Source organism: Lissotriton vulgaris, unplaced genomic scaffold, assembly GCF_964263255.1.
Source record: "Lissotriton vulgaris unplaced genomic scaffold, aLisVul1.2 SCAFFOLD_1016, whole genome shotgun sequence".
Taxonomy (NCBI): domain Eukaryota; kingdom Metazoa; phylum Chordata; class Amphibia; order Caudata; family Salamandridae; genus Lissotriton; species Lissotriton vulgaris.
Genome location: NW_028243438.1, coordinates 705,442 through 724,470, shown reverse-complemented (window position 1 = coordinate 724,470; position 19,029 = coordinate 705,442). Strand labels below are relative to the sequence as shown.

General features: G+C 46.3%; 1 protein-coding gene and 1 long non-coding RNA gene across 3 annotated transcripts in view; one reads left to right on the top strand and one right to left on the bottom strand.

Moving 5' to 3' along the window:
• LOC147668346 (sialate O-acetylesterase-like) overlaps nucleotides 1-19,029 on the top strand; it is a 615,033-nt gene that overhangs the window by 25,502 nt on the left and 570,502 nt on the right. The gene's annotated exons all lie outside the window — the stretch shown is intronic.
• Nucleotides 1-19,029, bottom strand: part of LOC147668347 (uncharacterized) — a 76,241-nt gene that overhangs the window by 2,390 nt on the left and 54,822 nt on the right. The gene's annotated exons all lie outside the window — the stretch shown is intronic.

Here is a 19,029-nt window from a genome sequence, read left to right as displayed (position 1 = left end):
CAAGAACAAAAAAGGTCTAAAATACATTTAACATCCCAAAGGGTCTGATACTTAGGTTTAGGAGGTCTCCTCAATCTTATACCCTTGAGGACTCTACAAATAATAGGATTTTTACCTACCGATTTACCGTTGATGGGGGAATGGCCCGCGGAGATTGCGGATCTAAAGCAATTAATAGAGCGATAAGAAAGACCTCTGTCAAATTGTTCGACCAGAAAATTCACGATATTGACGACAGGAGTCTCCACGGGATCGAGATTCCTTTCCAGGCACCAATGAAACCATTTCTTCCAAATGTTGTTATACCTGAGGTGTGTTCCTGGTGCCCAAGATTCTCCGAGAAGAGAGAGAGCTGTTGACGAAAGTCCATACAATTCGTTAGATTGCCTGACACTTTCCAAGCAAGAAGGTTCAAATTCCCCTCGAGAATAAGACGATGATCTTCCCCGTCTGCGTTTGAGACCAGGCCTGGAGAGGCTGGGATCAGAAAGGGAATGTCGCGTGCTAGTTCCAGGGCTGTCGGGAACCAAGCTTGGGACGGCCAAAAGGGAGTAATTAGGATCAGAAGGCATTGTTCTAATCTGACTTTCTGGAGGACCCTCTGAATCATGGCGAAAGGGGGAAAGGCATAACCCAGGAAGTGAGACCATGGTTGGAGAAAGGCGTTCACAGCGAGAGCGCCCGGGTCCGGCATCCAACTGAAATAGTTGGGAAGTTGGAAGGTAAGCCTGCTGGCAAATAAGTCCACGTCTATAGGACCCCAAAAGTGGAAAAGGGAATTGAAGACGTTCACATCGAGTTTCCAGTCTGAAAAATCTACAAGGAATCTTGAATTCCAGTCTGCAGAAATGTTTGATTTCCCTGGAAGATATTCCGCCCTGAGGGAAATTTTGTGTTCTAGACAGAACATCCAAAGTTTCCTGGCAAGATTGGAGAGATCTGCAGATTTCGTTCCTCCAAGGCGATTGATATAGGCAACTGCAGAAATGTTGTCCATTTTCAGAACAACAGACCTCCCTTGGATGGAGTGTTTGAAGCTCATAAGAGCGTATAAGCCAGCTGTCAATTCCAGAAAGTTTATGTGTTGAGAAGATTCCGTCAGGGTCCAAACCCCACCGGTGTTCTGGTCTTCCAAGCGTGCACCCCAGCCATGAAGACTGGCGTCTGATTCTAGGACAAAATCTGGGGAAGAGCCAAAGATAGCTTTGCCATTCCAGGCGTCTAAGTTTTCGAGTTTTCCCATAAATTTAGTTTGAATTATAGATTTACTTCTAAACACACATAATTTCCCTTTTTGTTTCAAATCTATAGTTAGTGCAGCCATAGTTCCTGATTGTTGATGTTCTACTTCTTCTTTAGTCCACTCGTTTTTATACTGTTGGTCTTTCCCTGATTTCAATCCAGCATCAATTGCTCTTCTTCTGGCTTATACTGAATCTCAAAATATATTTTCAACATCTGTCAAGGAATAAGATAAATTGTTCCTGTGAGCATAAGCAGCATCTAATGTCATTGTAGGTTTAAAGGAACAATCGGCTGTATCCATTTCTTTGGCATTGGGGTGACAATTTAAATGCTTAAACATAAGAACTTCTGAAAGAACTAAGTCATAATCCGAAAAAACAATAATGGAAATTACCCTTTCCATATAAAATGCTTATCAAAAGACTACAATTAACACCATATGTAAGAGGTATGTGATAAGTGATACCCTCTGCAGCTGATGCAGGTACCTCCATACAATCATAGCCGTTCGTTTTATCCATAGGGTCAATGTATTCATAAAGCAACTTAAAATAAGCATTTGAGGAGAAATCTCCTCTTGATGAATCTACATGCGGTGTTTGAAAATCAAATGTATGCAGTATTGAGGTTCTAGGTATAGATTTAGATCTAATATCAACTGAATTGGGATGTGTGATTGAATTTAATCCGAGAAGCAAAACAATTAGTCCTATAATCACCGCTCCTACCACAGCTGCTAATATGAGTCTATGTCTTAGTTACCAGTTTCCATACCTTCACTAAAATCAGACCGTTGAGCTGAAAATAGCATCAAATGGATTTCTTCTGTATTTTTTACGTTTGCAGATGACAAAACATAGTCCATAAATCATGTGATGAAATTATTTACAAAGTCTTTGGAAGTCTTCCCTAGCCCTACTCTATCTTCTTCTAAATGACACCCTCACGCTCCTTCTGCAGCCTCAGACCTAGGGATTTTTTTAAGTCTATTCAATTGTCTCTAATAAAAGCACAGATCAAAGTTCAGTTTAGAGATCATGGCAATGATAATTCATGTCTGTCTATTCAATTGCAAAGCAAATTCAAAGCATAGTTCAGCCACAAACTTTAGTTCACAGAGTTTCAACTAGAATTGCACTGTTATCCTCCAAAATGCTCTCTCTGTTATTTGCTGCAAAGTATGTCCACGATGCGGAATGGACGCTTTCTGTGGAGTAGACAGTGTTAGCAGTGTCCACTTTTTTTCTTATGTCCACTTCATTTCTCAGTGTGGGTTTGGTGACTGTCGGGGTTTGGTACAGGTGGCGACTGTCTGTTGTAGGGCTTTGGTTGCATATCAGGGCTTCAGTGTCTGGTGGAGCTTGGTTTCCCTGAGCAGTTGTGTGCAGATTGAATATCATGTTTCAGTAATAGCTTGCCCTTTCGTATGTGGTTCATTGTCGGCGTGAACTCTCCTACCCGTGAAGTGTGCGGTGCGAGGTCAGGGTTGCACATGGCGCGGCTTGCTATACCGGTGAGGGTTATGTGTGTGGGGTGATCTAAGTGCGTACCAGAGTATTAATACAGTTTCCCACACATTATCCCTCTATCCCTTTTATACCGCTCCTAGACCTTTATTTACATATTTAAAAATAATTTTCTTAGATTGTTTTAGGAATTAATAAATGATTTAAAATTAAATTATGTATTTAATACTCTGGTATCTTAGTTGATACCTGAGTATTAATACACTTCCCCATCCTTTACCCCTATGTCCCTAGAACTTTATTTATGTTTTTAAAATTATGTGCATAAATTATTAGGGCATAATGCAGCCAGTCCGTGGTATAACAGCCCGACAATGAAGGAGTGATTGTCGGCTGTTTCTGATGGATTCATTTGTCTCCCCTTATGAGCTATCACACATTCAATAGGGTCCAGGGCATGGTTCTTGGACCCCTATCCCAACTTCACAGGACGCCCCTGAGTGCCTGTGCCCATCAGTCCGTCCACTGCTGCCTCCAAAACGTAATTTTCCTAAGTCACCAGCATTGGTCTCCACGCTGAGCGCAGTTTCACCGTCAATTAATTTCCCGATTGGCAGTGCCGAATTTAACAGGCCCTTTCATCAAAAGGGTCCGGCTTGCGATGGCCTTTCTTGGTTGTGTCAATACATCTATTTATTATAAGTACAGGGGCACAGTCCTGGGTGTCAGGGCAGATTAGTGCATGTTTGGAGCAAGCCCATGGTGGGAAGTACCTTTGTTTCTAGTAAATCAGCGATATGCGCTGTCTTGATGTTTCTACAAAGACTAAACCAGTTTATTGCTAATTACTACTGATTTAGAGCTAGGTAGTGTACTGTACCAGTCCAACCTCTTCGCCAGAGTGCACACCACCCATGATCAGAAGCACACTCTGTGCCCCATCACACACTTGCTGTGGCCTGCACACAGCAACTGTGTCCCATCACACTGCTCTTTGTGCCCCATCACACTCTAGCTGTGCAATACACACGCCTACTGTGTCTCATCACACTGCGCTCAGTGCCCCCTCACACTCTAGCTCTGCCCTATACAAGCCTACTGTGCCCCATCACACTTCACTCAGTGCTCCATCACCCTCTAACTGTGCCCTATACATGCCTACTGTGCCCCATCACACTCTAGCTGTGCCCTATTAACACTCCAACTCTGCCTCATCACACTCTAGATTTTTCCCATCACACTGTGGTCTGTGCCCCTTCACCCTAGTGGTGCCCTATTACATGCCAACTGTTCCCTATTACACTCTAGCTATACCTCCTCACACTCTAGCTGTGCCCTAGTACACTCCAACTGTGCCCATCACACTCTTGATGCGCCCCAGCACACTCTGGTCTGTGCCCCATCATTCGCTAGATGTGCCCCATCACAATCTAGCTGTGCCATATACATGCCAACTGTTCTCCATCACACTTCGGTCTGTGCCCCATCACACTCTAGCTGTGCTCTATACATGCCAACTGTGCCCCATCATACTGCGCTCTGTGCCCTATCACACTCTAGCTGTCCCCTTCACATTCCAACTGTGCTGCATCAAACAAAAAAATAAAGAAAACAAGCATTGGCAAAGCCGATAGATTTCCTCTATACCAGAGCTATTGGCTTTGTTAATACTTGTGTTACTATTGTTTGAGAGTGTTCAAGGAATAGTGACTTTTAGATCATGCGCTTAAGCACTTTTCTATTATTTATGTGTTTTTTTTTCTTTTTGGAGATAAGGGGTGCGTAAATCAGAGAGCTGGAGGAGGAAGTGGAGTTTTAAAAACAGGGAGGGATATTATAACAAGCATTAAAAATGCAATAGGTCTCGCAGTGACATTATTTAGAGCTATTGATATTGTAAATGACATTGTTTTTTGTGTGTTGTTTTTATTTTGTAAAACATAATGAAAATTAATTGTAATTTTAAATAAAAGTAAAAAGATAGTACTAAATGGCCTAATATGATATATAAAGACTTATTGTGTCTAACTGTAAACTACATGTGTTTGGTAGAGGGCAACATATATTGTATATGTTTGTGAGTAAGATGTGTTGTACTGATGGAGTATTTAGATTAAAATGAAGGGGAAGATATGCAGATAAAAGGTAAGGGAATTAGGGTAGTATTGTAAATGGCTAGGCCTTTTATTTTGGGTTTTGTTTTACATATATAAATAAAACGCATATACATTTACAATGCCAATAGCTCAAATTTGCTTGCTTGACATAGAGGGTAAGCAAGCACCAAACTGCGTGACACGCCAGGTATAGGAACACATGGAGAAAAATATTGCCTTTCAGCAGGAAATGGTATAGTCAAAGGGCTTTGTAAGAAATGCTAATTACTACTACTCCTCCACCACCTACTACTCCTACTCCTACTCCAAGCATACTTTGGTCTGGGGTATGGCAGGAAATCAAAAGAAGCCTTTTTAAAACATAGGCTAGGAATTCTACCCTGTATTCCGCATTTGCAACCATGGCTGAGAAGGGGTTGGGGGACAAAATGCAGGCTGTGCGGGGCAGAGTGTGAAGACTTCGAACATCTACTATGCACCTGCCCAAGGCTGAAAGAGGAAAGAGTAGCCCTGTTAAAAACGGCCTTCAATGAACTTAAAATCTGCACATGCAGACAAGCGGTTCTTGCTTGCTTCGACCCAGGCCATCCCCCATTAAATGGGAAGATGGCCAAATTCCTGAAATGTCTGGAACTGAAACTAAAAAATCTGGAAGATGGCACCAGACCGGACTAGTTGAATATTGGCCAAGACACCACACTGGGACCTCACACCTGCACCAAACTGTTTTTATCAAAATTCTCTTGTTTTAAAAATAATATATTTTTCTAAAAATCTTTTTATCCGAAGGTATGAGCTATCAATGTACTTTTGTAATGGTTTTAATTAACCTAAAACAATAAAATTACTTACTTACTTACTCCACCTACTACTCCTACTCCACCACCTACTATTCCCACTCCACCACCTACTACTCTTACTACACCACCTACTACTACTCCTACTGCTACTCCTCCACCACCTAGTACTCCTACTCCACCTCCTACTACGACTCTACCTCCTACTACGACTCTACCACCTACTACTCCTACTCCACCCACTACTCCAACTACTACTCTACCACCTACTACTCCTACTCCATCCCCACCTACTACTACACCACCACCTACTACTCTACCACCACCTGCTCCTACTCCACCCCCTACTACTCCTACTACACCACATACTAGTCCTACTACACCATCTATTACCAACACTCCTACTACTCCTACTCCTAACCCACCACCTACTATTCCTACTCGACCACCTACTACTCCTACTACACCTACTCCACCACCTACTACTCCTTCTCCTCCGCCACCTACTACTCCTACTCCACCACCTACTACTCCTACTACTACTCCACCACCTACTACTACTTCTACTACTTCACCACCAAGTGCTACTCCTACTACTTCACCACCACCTACTACTACTACTACTTCACCACCACCTACTTTTCCTACTCCACCTACTACTACTCCACCTACTACACCTTGTAATACTCCACTTACTACTCCACCTACTACTACTCCACCTACTACTACTCCACCACCTACTACTACTCCTACTCCACCACCTACTACTACTACTACTCCGCCTCCACCACCTACTACTCCTCCTCCTCTACCACCAACTCCTACTCCACCACCTACTCCTCCTACTCCACCACCTACTACTCCAACACCTACTACTACTCCTACTCCACCACCTACTATTCCTACTTCACCTACAACTACTACTCCTCCATCTCCACCACTTCTACTACTCCTACTCCACCACCTACTACTCCTACTACTACTACTCCTATTCCACCATCTACTACTCCTAGTCCACCACCTGCTACTACTCCACCACCTACTACTCCTACTTCACCACCTACTATTACTCCTTCTACTACTACTCCACCACCTACTACTCCACCACCTACTCCTCCTCCTCCTCCTACTCCACCACCGACTACTCCTTCTACTCCACCACCTACTACTCCTACTCCACCACCTACTTCTCCTACTCCACCACCTACTTCTCCTACTCCACCACCTACTACTCATACTCTACCACCTACTGCTACTACCACTATTACTCCACCACCTACTACTACTCCACCACTTACTACTCCTCCTACACCGCCTACTACTCCTCCTACACCACCCACTACTACTACTACTACTCCACCACCTACTACTCCTACTACACCTACTACTCCTACTCCAGCATCTACCTACTACTCCAGCACCTACTACTACTACTGCTACTCCTACTACTGCTACTCCACCACCTTCTATTACTACCACTACTACTCCACCACCTACTACTACTACTACTACTCCACAACCTACTACTACTACACCTACTACTACTACTCCACCACCTCCTACTCCACCACCTACTACTATTTCTACGCCTACTACTCCTATTCCACCACCTACTACTCCTACTACTCCACCACCTACTCCCACTCCTCCACCTACTACTACTCCACCTCCTACTACTACTATTCCTACTCCACCACCTACTTCCACTACTCCTACACCACCTACTACGCCTACTCCACCACCTAATACTCCTACTCTACCAAGTACTACTACTCCACCTATTACTACTACTCCTACTCTATCTACTGCAAATACTCCACCACCTACTACTACTACTCCACCACCTACTACTACTCTTAGTACTCCTACTCCACCACCCACTACTCCTACTCCACCAGTTACTACTACTCCTCCACCTACTACTACTCCTACTCCACCACCTACTACTACTACTCCTACACCACCTACTACTACTCCTACACCACCTACTACTACTTCTACTCCACTACCTACTACTCCCACTCCACCTCCTACTACTTCTTCACCTCCTACTACTTCTACTCCACCTCCTACTACTACTCCTACTACTCCCACTCCACCTACTACTCCTACTACTCCTTCTCCTACTCCATCACCTACTACTACTACTCCACCACCTACTACTACTACACCACCTACTACTCCTACTCCACCACCTACTACTCCTACACCACCTACTACTACTCCTACTACTACTCCACCACCTACACCTACCCCTCCTACTCCTCTTATTCCTTACTCCTAATACACCTACTACACCACCTACTACTACTCCACCACCTACTACTCCTCCTCCTACTACTACTCCACCACCTACTACTACTCCTACTCCACCACCTACTACTACTACTCCACCACCTACTACTCCTACTCCACCACCTACTACTCCTACTACTACTCCACCACCTACTTCTCCTACTACTACTTCTCCTACTACACCTACTACTACTACTCCACCTACTACTACCCCACCAACTACTACTCCACCTATTACTACTACTCCACCTACTGCAAATACTCCACCACCTACTACTACTCTTAGTAGTACTACTCCACCACCCACTACTCCTACTCCACCACCTACTACTACTCCTACTCCACCACCTACTACTACTACTACTCCTACTCCACCACCTACTACTACTCCTACTCCACCACCTACTACTACTACTACTCCACCACCTACTACTCCTACTCCACCACCTACTACTCCACCACCTACTACTCCTACTCCACCACCTACTACAAATCCTACTACTCCCACTCCACCACCTACTACTACTCCTACTCCACCATCTACTACTACTCCTACTCCACCACCTACTACTACCCCTACTCCACCATCTACTACTACTCCCACTCCACCACCTACTACTACTCCTACTCCACCACCTACTACTACTCCTACTCCACCTCCTACTACCACTCCTACTTCCACCTACTACTACTCCTACTCCACCACCTACTACTACTCCCACTTCACCACTTACTACTACTCCCACTCCACCTACTACTACTCCTACTCCACCACCTACTACTACTCCTACTCCACCACGTACTACCACTCCTACTTCACCACCACCTACTACTCCTACTCCACCACCTACTACTCCCACTCCACCACCTACTACTTCTACTCCACCTCCTACTACTCCTACTACTCCCACTCCACCACCTCGTACTACTCCTTCTCCTACTACATCTCTTACTACTACTACTACTCCACCACCTACTACTACTCCACCACCTACTACTAATATTACTCCTACTCCACCACCTACTACTCCTACTCCACCACCCACTACTCCTACTCCACCACCCACTACTCCCACTCCACCACCTACTACTCCTACACCACGTACTACTAATCCTACTACTACTCCACCACCTACTCCTACTCCTCTTATTCCTTACTCCTACTACTCCTACTCCACCACCTACTACTACTCCACCACCTACTACTCCTACTACTACTCCAACACCTACTACTCCTCCTACTCCACCTACTACTCCTACTCCACCACCTACTACTCCTACTCCACCACCTACTACTTCACCACCACCTACTACTCCTACTACTTCACCACCACCTACTACTCCTACTACATCACCACCAACTACTACTCCTACTACTACTTCTACTCCACCTACTACTACTCCACCTACTACACCTAGTAATACTCCACCTACTACTACTACTCCACCTTCTACTACTCCACCACCTACTACTCCTACTCCACCACCTACTACTCCTACTCCACCACCTAACTACTCCACCTCCACCACCTACTACTCCACCTCCACCACCTACTCCACCTCCACCACCTACTCCACCTCCACCACCTACTACTCCTACTCCACCACATACTACTTCTACTACTACTCCTATTCCTACTCCACCGCCTACTATTACAACTACTACTCCTACTCAACCACCTACTACTCCAAATACTAGTGGCAGTGGCTAGGGTGGCGGTGGGTAGGTGTGGAGGGTGGGGTTGGGTAAGGGTGGTGGGTGGTGGTGGGTAGGGATGGTGGTGGGTAGGGATGGTGGTGGGTAGGGTGGTGGGAATGGTGGTGGGTATGGTGGTAGGGTGGTGGTAGTGGGTGTGGTGGTGGTAGGGGTGGGTGTGGTGGTGGTGGGTAGGGTGGTGATGGGTAGGGTGGTGATGGTGGTGGGTAGGGGTTGATAGGATGGTGGTGGTGGGTAGGGTGATGGTGGGTAGGGTGGCAGTGGGTAGGGGTGGTGAGTACGGCTGGTGGATTTGGTGGTGGTGGAGGTGGTGGGCAGGGTGGTGGTGGTGGTGGTGGTGGGTAGGGTGGTGGTGGTTGGTAGGGTGGTGGTGATGCTTAGCGGTGGTGGGTAGGGGTGGCGAGTAGGGTGGTGATGGTGGTGGTGGGTAGGGTGGTGGGTAGCGTGGTGGTGATGGTGGTGGGTAACGTGGTGGTGGGTAGGGTGGTGGGTGCATACATGCGTTACATGAGGACACATTCATTTTTGTTAGGCACGGGGTGTTTAAGTGATTTACCCAGATTCACAGGCAGCGTCGGTTTGAAGCAGCGCATGTGCACCATCTAGAGTCGAGACCTAAAAAGGAGTTAAAATGGCACAAATTATGTATTTTTTTGCGGGAAATTATCATGGGAAACTCGTATTATTTTCCAGCCAGGAGACCCAATTATTACACCCAAGCCTCAAACAATTCTGGCATGGGGTGAGCTAATGCTATATTATAAACACCCATGTATGAAATACAGAATTTTGCGTTTCCCTGCTCCTGTGTGATGTCTGTGTCAGTCTATGTTTCTGTATTTGAATTCTGGGACTTGTACATATCCCAGAATGCAAAGAAAACACTTGGACTGGGTTAACATTAGACAGGAATGGCGCGTTGCGTTAAATATCACCATATACAGCGTTAATAAATAAATAGCCAAGAAATATATTTTCACGGTAAATAAATGGAAGTGGCTTATGATGAGGTGAACATATAAATCACGTTGTCTAGCCCCGAGAAGGGGACATTTATTACTTATTTTCTGCTAATTCCGACCTGTACAATGCAACCAAATTGTCGGGAATGGAGGTGATTTAAAACCAGTTGAAATATATATTGCCTATATTAGAATGATGCGTACCCTTGGTTCTGCCAATACATTAAAAAACAATATAACATCGTTATAAGGGAAAAATGCATTTGCCCCGGGGCCCCAACTCCTTAAGCTTTGCCCGATAGGCAGAGAAGGGTGTAGCGGGCGGCTGAAGAGACATTTGCAAACAGAAATAAAGAGAGTAGATACAGATGGGGCCTTTTGGAAGGGGGGGGGGGCATGCCTTACCGCGCCCTGCTACTTCCCCACAGGCCTTTCATTCCAGGCTTTCATCCGTCACACCCCTGCTCTCCTCCTCAGCCCCCCTCGTCTCCTCATCTGCCCATCTTTCTGTCAATTCTCGGAACTCCTTCACCCCCTCCACTCTCCCTTTCTTCACTCTCCTCGCTTCGGCACTTCTGTCTTTCCCTTCTGGGTCCTCCCTTTCAGATACATGCCAACATTTTAGGACAGGGAAGTGGGAGATTGTGAAATGGAAATAGGGAGAATGTAATTCCCCCATTGACTTCTATTGAACAAGATGCAATTTCAGGCGGGAGATAGTTAAAAGGAAGCCATTTGGGCTCGAAAAATCTGGAGTCTCCCGGCTGAATCGGGTCTATTGGCACTTCTGCTTTCATCCCTTCACTTGTGCACCCCCACAGCACCTCTGCCCCCATCTCTCATCATCCCCACCCCTCAGTCTCAATCATTTCCCTTCAGCCACTGCCGCTTAGTTCTCGTTTCTGGGTCGAGTCTGAAGCCGAATACTTTGAATCCCAGCAGGGTCGGCTCAGCCCCTCATCCTTTCGGTGTCGATACAGCGTGGCCTTCCGTTGGGTAGCTGTACCCCCCCCTCCTGTTTCCAATGTTTGACGGTTACACGCTAGTGGAAGTGCGTACATCATTGAGTGACCCTCGTACACGCGCTTCGCCCTCCCCAGACCCTCCTTTACTCATCTTTTCACCTCTCTTTACCTCCTCCTCGCGTTCATCCCCGCTCCCTTCTTTTCCGTTCCTTTCCTTCCTCTCAGTCCAAGGCCCTGTTGTTCCCCCACTTGTTCCATTTCTCCGTGTCGGGCGGTGTTATTCTTTTTACACCCCTCCTCCTTCCCTCCCCCTTCTTGTTCTCCGTTACTTTCCTTCTCTCGGTACTCCGTCCTCCCCCAGACTCTTATTTTCACTTCGCAATCCTGCTCTATTTTTTTTGTATGACTTCTCCCCCATGTTCATTCTTCAAACTGTCTCCCTTTCTCTTTTCATTCCTGTACGGTTTCGTCCTCTCCCTTCATTTCTTTTCATCAGCCCCCCCGCCCCTCCCTCAGGCCTCACACTTCCATGCTTCTCTTCTCCCCTCGCCTGGTGTCTCTTGCTGCTCCAGGTGTGATCTGCACTCTTCTTCCCCCTTAAATTCTTTTAATCAGCCCCCCCAACCCTCCCGGCCCCTCCCTCAGTCTTCACACCTCCATCCCCCACCTTCCATGCCTCAGTTTCTCTCCTTACCTCGTCTCTCGGCTCTGGCAGCCCCAGGTCGGCCCTAGTGATTCATGCATCGCCAACAGCCTGTCCCTCGGAGCTCGGCTGTCCCTTGCAGTGCAACCACGAGTGAGGGGCTGAAATGACGGCACAAACGCAAAACTAGGCGGGCGAGGCAGTGACGCAGTTACAACACACTCCCGGGTCGCTCATTGCACACAGGAAGGGCAGGTGCGACCATACCACCCAAATTTAGTGCACACGGTGCTGCTGAATGCTCTATAGGTTGTTGTCCCCGGCAGGAAGGGTAAAAAGTACAAGAGAATAACAGATAACAAGGAGGGTTGATCCACTGCAATGCAACAATGACGAAAAGCACAAGCACACATAATAAAAAAAAAAGGGGCGGGAACAGGATACTGAATCCCGCCCCTCCAGGACTCCCTGACCTGCCTCATCGTTGCCAAGGCAATATTTCTAAAAATATTGTCGTGCTACCGTCAGGCAGGTCATGGAGTCCTCGAGAGGCGGGATCCATAGCAGACACATCTGCTAAACAGGAGCTTTTTCCAATGGCAGGCCTCCGTTTCCAGAGGCCTGCCAATGGAAAAAAAGGGCGTGGCTTCACGCCATACTGAAATCCCCTGCTCACAATATCTCCTTGCCTGCAGCAGGGCATGCCCTGCAATGCAGGCTTCGACCTAAAAATGGAGGTGGAGGGTGGTGGTTTACCACAACTAATGCATGTCTAAGGCAGAGCTGCTGACCTTGGAACTGAGGTTCCTGGGCAAATCACGTAATCAGGAAGAAAAAAAAATAAAGTTTCCAAGAATAATGTAAATGGAGCTCATGTAAAGCACTCCAATACCTACGCGGATATGAGTGGGGGTGCTGGAAGTGGCTCAAGCGGAGGGAGGACTGTGAGCATGGAAGAGGACGTGATGGGTTAAAAGAAGCTGGGGGAGAGGGGAGTGTCTATGTGTAATGCTATATACCCTGTGCCGCATATCTAGGACTTTACATTAGGCAGGCAGCTGTGCTGGACTCCACACTCCACATCAGGAACCCAGAGGAGCTTCCAAACTGCACCTTGAAGTATAGGGGAGATACAAATCTGCACAGTAGAGGATGCCACAGAAGCACGTACTTGTGGCTTCTTTGCTGTAGTGGAAATGAAGGAAACATAAACAAATAAATAATGTTGCTCTATACTGACACTGTGAGCATTTTTTTCTTTTTCCATCGGGTTAGAGTAGATACTCTGCCCTCCTCCAACTGATAGGAGCAGAAGTTTTGACATTTTCTCTGCAGTGCAGTTTAAACTTTGTAAATAGTTTCATAAAAATCCCACAGTCACGAACAATCAATTATTCCGATCGCATTGCACAAACAGTGTCCATTTTCTTGTATTTCAGCAGAAAGTGATTCATTCAGTTTAACAGCTGAAGTTCTATGTGACCCGAACTGAAAATGCAACCACTGCCTCAGCTTCAGAACCAGCTTGGGGTGGTTCTCCTTTCAAATGTCTTTCCAGGCTGCTGTCCAGACACATGCTTTGTGTAGTGATTCCCCCCCTTTTTGCTCCAAATGCTGATGGTTATGACTCTGATAATGCACTGGAGTCTGCTGTCCAGACCCCAGGGCCTGTGCTCTCTCCCAAAACTGTTATGCTCGACATAGTAATCCTAAATTGACAAAGACTTTACCCCTTTATAACTTCCTAGTATATAGTACCAGGGGTACCCAGGGAATAGGTGGTAAAGGGGTGCCCAGGATGCCAGCATGGCTTTGATCCACCTTGGGTGACCCAAGCAAACTGACAGCAGGATTGCTATTGCAGAAGCTACTGCAAATTTCTCAAACATACAAAAAGGGGCACTTTCCTACAGCTTTTTTAGGTCGAGCCTAGCGCAGCGCGCATGCGCTGCTCTAGGAAATCGACCGTTTGGAATCACTTCAGCTTTCTTCAGCTTTTGTAGAAGCTTGTGCGTGTGGTGCTCACACGCTATTGGCCTTTGCGTCTGGCTTTAATACTCAATTGGCCAAAGGCATGTGGATGTCCCAGCTTCTTGGTAAACATTTACTCCCAGAGTGTTTTCCTCTCGGGAGCCAGCAGCGGAGCACAGGGGGCTCTGTTTTTAATTAGCGTGGCCGCACTTGTCTCCCACGCAGTCTCTCTCCCCCTTTTGCAGGCCGTGGTTGTAATAAAACTTATCCTCTGGGCCCTGGAGTCACGATCCCTACACAGGGGCGTGCAGTGGCATGTATTTTTTAATAATTAGCTTGGCCCTAAATGTTTATGGCTATCTTTATCCATCTCCTTAAGGAACTTGAATCTTTTTATCTGTTTGCTATGTGTAGTGTGAATTGCTATTGTCTTGCACAGACCCTGTATATCTTCAAACTCCAGCCTTCATGTTTGTCTAAGCTGTCTAAGCTTCCAACATTTGAGCCAAGGGGGTTCCGGAGAAGAAAGATTTGTTTCCCCCATTTAGAAGCTGGGCTCCTTTCACTAGTCACTTGGGCAGCTCAGTCACAGCACAGACTAAGTCTGTTTTAATTCTCTCTCTCTCTCTCTCTCTCTCTCTCTCTCTCTCTCTTGTCTGCTTCCCTCTCTCTCTCTCTGTCTGCTTCTCTCTCTCACTCCCTCCATCCATCCCATTCGATCTGTTTCTCTCACCCGCATCCCTTGTCCCACCTCAAATTCATGACCTGTTGATCACTTCAGACGTCAGCAGCGCACATTTAACTTGCCGACCTATATAGAATGAATCCAGCGCGTCAGCGCTTCGTCGTGGAAGGCTCAGGGGCTTGGCTGTTGGCAACGCAGAACAGACGGTATGGTCATGGCCAGGCGTATTTAGTTTGCTTTATAAACCAGTAACATTGTGTAAACTGCATGTGATTTTAAATATTTCCTGAGAAATATTTTAAAAACTCTGCCAAAAGATTTGCCTTTGCAAACGCTACCGCCATTGCCTGTTTGCTTATTTTACTTGTTGTAAAAATATCCACCTTACTAAGGCAAACAAGAAGCCCCAGCATTCCTGGCAGCTCCCCTATAGCCATATTGGGGCTTAATTTCAACAGGTGTCTGCCGGAACGCTTATCAGTAAAAGTTATTTAAACATTCAAATTTATGGGTAAAACATATACCATGCGATAGGGTAGTTCATAAATGGTGTTTGGAATTCAAAGCTTTTTATCTGTTTGCTGTTTGTTGTGTGAATTGCTGCTGCCGTGTACAGACCCTGTATATCTCCAAACACCAGCCTTCATGTTTGTCTAAGCTGCCAACATTTGAGCCAAGGGGAGTCCCGGAGAAGAAAGATTTGTTTCCACCATTTAGAAGATAAGGGCTCGGGCAGCTCAGTCACAGCATAGACGAAGTCGGTTTTAATTCTCTCTCTCTTGTCTGCTTCCCTCTCTCACTCCCTCCATCCATCCCACTCGATCTGTTTCTCTCACCCCCATATCTTGTCCCTCCTCGAATTCATGACCTGCTGATCCCTTCAGATGTCAGCAGGTCGCATTTAACTCGCCGATCTATATAGAATGACTGTCACATAGGGGCTTAATTTCAACAGGTGTCTGCCGGAACGCTTATCAGCAAAAGGTATTTAATCATGTAAATATATGGGTAAAACATACACCATGCGATAGGGCGGTTCATAAATGGGGTTTGGAACTCGAAGCTTTTTATCTGTTTGCTGTTTGTAGTATGAATTGCTGCTGCCTTGCACAGGCCCTGTATATTGTCAAACACCAGCCTCCATGTTTGTCTAAGCTGCCAACATTTGAGCCAAGGGGAGTCCCAGAGAAGAAAGATTTGTTTCCCCCATTTAGAAATGTGGTCCTTTCACTAGTTGCTCTAGTAGCTAAATCACAGCACAGGCGAAGTCTGTTGTAATTCTCTCTCGCTCTCTCTCTCTCTCTCTCTCTCGCTCTCTTGTCTGCTTCCCTCTCTCACTCCCTTCATCCATCCCACTCAATTTGTTTATCTCACCCCCATCTCTTGTCCCTCCTCGAATTCATGACCCGCAGAATCCTACAGATGTCAGCAGCGCGCATTTAACTCGCCGATCTGTATAGAATGAATGCCATACAGGGGTTTAATTTCAACAGGTGTCTGCCGGAACGCTTATCAGCAAAAGGTATTTAAACATGCAAATGTACGGGTAAAACATATACCATGCGACAGGACGGTCCAAAAATGGGGTTTGGAAATCAAAGCGTTTTATCTTTTTGCTATTTGTAGTGTAAATTGCTGCTGCCTTGCCAGACCCTGTATATCTCCAAACACCACCGTTATTTCTTTGTTTCCTGCTTGTTTTGGTTCTTAGCTTGATACATTTCTGGAGCAGATGTTGCATGTTTTGTTATTTTTATTTTGGGCTGTGACAAAGGTGTTTGTACCATATACCCCCTCACCCCACCTTCAGCCACCTCTGGGCCGTAAGACAAAGTGTTTGTAACCAAGGCCGCGTCTCCTATGGTGCATTTATAATGCACATGGGCTGTTTCGGTTTACGCTGGGTAGCGCTGCAATTATTGTCTCTCCCCCAGCCCTACCCTTGACTGGCTTCTCTCACGCAGGGACAGCTGTCACCTATTCCAGTGGCATTCACCATGTCTGACTTAGAATGATCGGAGGGTATACCATTGTGTAATCTGCATGTCAAACACAGATCACAGCAGTGGGCACTGAACTCGCTGAGCTATCCTACCAGCTGTGATGATGCATTGACTAACCAGGAATGACTATAGGCAGAACACTAGTTTAGTTGAGATGCACTTTTTGTCCTTGGGAGAAGCTTAATTACAAATTAGGCGCCTGATTGCACTGCGCACACACTGTTCACCAACACCTCTGTGCCCCATTTTTATTGGATGCAGTAATTATCGGCCTAGTAGTGCATGCTGTGTGTGCAGGGTGGGCGCTACCAGTCAGACCAGGGCAGCCACCTCTGCAGAACGAGCAGCTAGCCTCTCTCCAGGCCTAGATTAATAGGGACACTCAAGAGCAACCGTGTGAGATTTTGAGATTTTTTTGTTTACCTTTCTCATAGCATGGCCTTGTCCGCCACATGAACTGTTTGCCCCATAGACTTTTATCAGGGTTGTTTGCAGAGCTTTAAGTGGGCCTGGTCCTGCCAGTGCTCAGCACCGACAGTTCAAAAAAGCAGATGCTTCTTATTTTTGACCTCACCCCCACATGATTTTAGGTCTCGCCTATGCAGCGCACATGCGCTGCCTTAGGAGGACCTTTAGCCATCGATCTTCACTTTTGAAGCACTGCACTCGTGCTTGTGGCGGCATCCACCTTGCTGGAGCGAGCAGCGGTGCGGCCATGTTAATTACAAACATATGGCCACTGCTCGCTCCTGCAAGGTAGATGCTGCCACAAGCACGAGTGCAGTGCTTCAAAAGTGAAGACCGCCGAACACGATGCTGCTTGCGTGTGGCATCACTTGGGACTTGTGTGATTGTCGACTTCGCTAGAAAAACAACGGCCTGTCCTGAAAACACAGAAGGGAGTGGCAGCACAGCTTCATAAAACCACGTAGAGTACTCTTGTCCCAATACACAAACACACATTTCGATCTGGAAAAACATGTACAAAAACTAAAGTGAAGTCAGATTACCTAACTAGTGGGTTTCTTTCAGGGAACACAATTACAGTTTATTTCAAGCACAAATGAAACCGAAATGAGACTTCTAGTGCACAGCAGGCTGCAATATTATGAACGAAACACTAGATGTCAGGCAAGTGCAGTGCATGCCAATCCAGAATAAACTAACTGCAATCCAATTACTAAATGTCACCAATACAAGACATCTCAAACCAAGAACTAAGAAATCCAGTAAACCGTAATTTAAAACATCAATGCAGCAACATCTAAAGCTTCGATCAGAAACCTACCGGAGACGGACTTCAGGATTCTGGAACCGAGACTGCGAATACTTCGTCCCAACATCTGACCAAGCTTGACCGCATCTCCGAAGGCGGCTCGAGGGTCCTCAGGAGAATTTCAGCAACAAGAGGCTAATCGTCTGTTTTAAGCGCATTGGCGCCCGGAATACGGCCTGACTTCTGGCCAGGACCCACATGCATCTCCAAAATCGGCGCAACAGTGCCCAAGATGACCCAACCCCAAGCCACCCTGCTGGAATAGCAACGCTGTCCACACTGTCCAACGTGGATTGGATTGAGTGAGAACACCAATACTGAGGTTCAAATTCCCTAGTGAAAGCACCAGTACGGAGACGAGCCCTGACTGGAGCTGCACACACGTGCATAAACAGTGATGCAGTGTTCAGATCGCCAACTGAGACAGCCCGGCCCGAGCCCTAGCTCTCCCACACCACCGGAAAAGTGACGGAAGGACCGAAAGGTACATAACAAACCCAAAAATCCGATGAACCTCTCCCGGAGGTGCATACCGAACCAATAACCTGCTGAACCCGAACCAGACCAATCAAAATTGCGGAGTAACGAACATTTATCCCTTTAAGAGCATTTAATATTAATTAATGTCCATTCCTACCCCATCAAATATCCGCTCATCGAGACCTCAACCGGGCACACCCTCGGCAGGGTATTTACAACGCTGCCAGTAGTTTTCGCATGCTACGATAACCATAAGATTATTGATGTCTGTACTCAAGATGGCGGCTCCATAAGTAATACGGGGCTCAGTTTTTAATGTTCAGGTCTTAAAATCTACTTAAAAACGAAGCGATAAATAAGCACGGTGATAACAGAGCACCCAGCTTTGAGAAGAGGGCAATTACAGC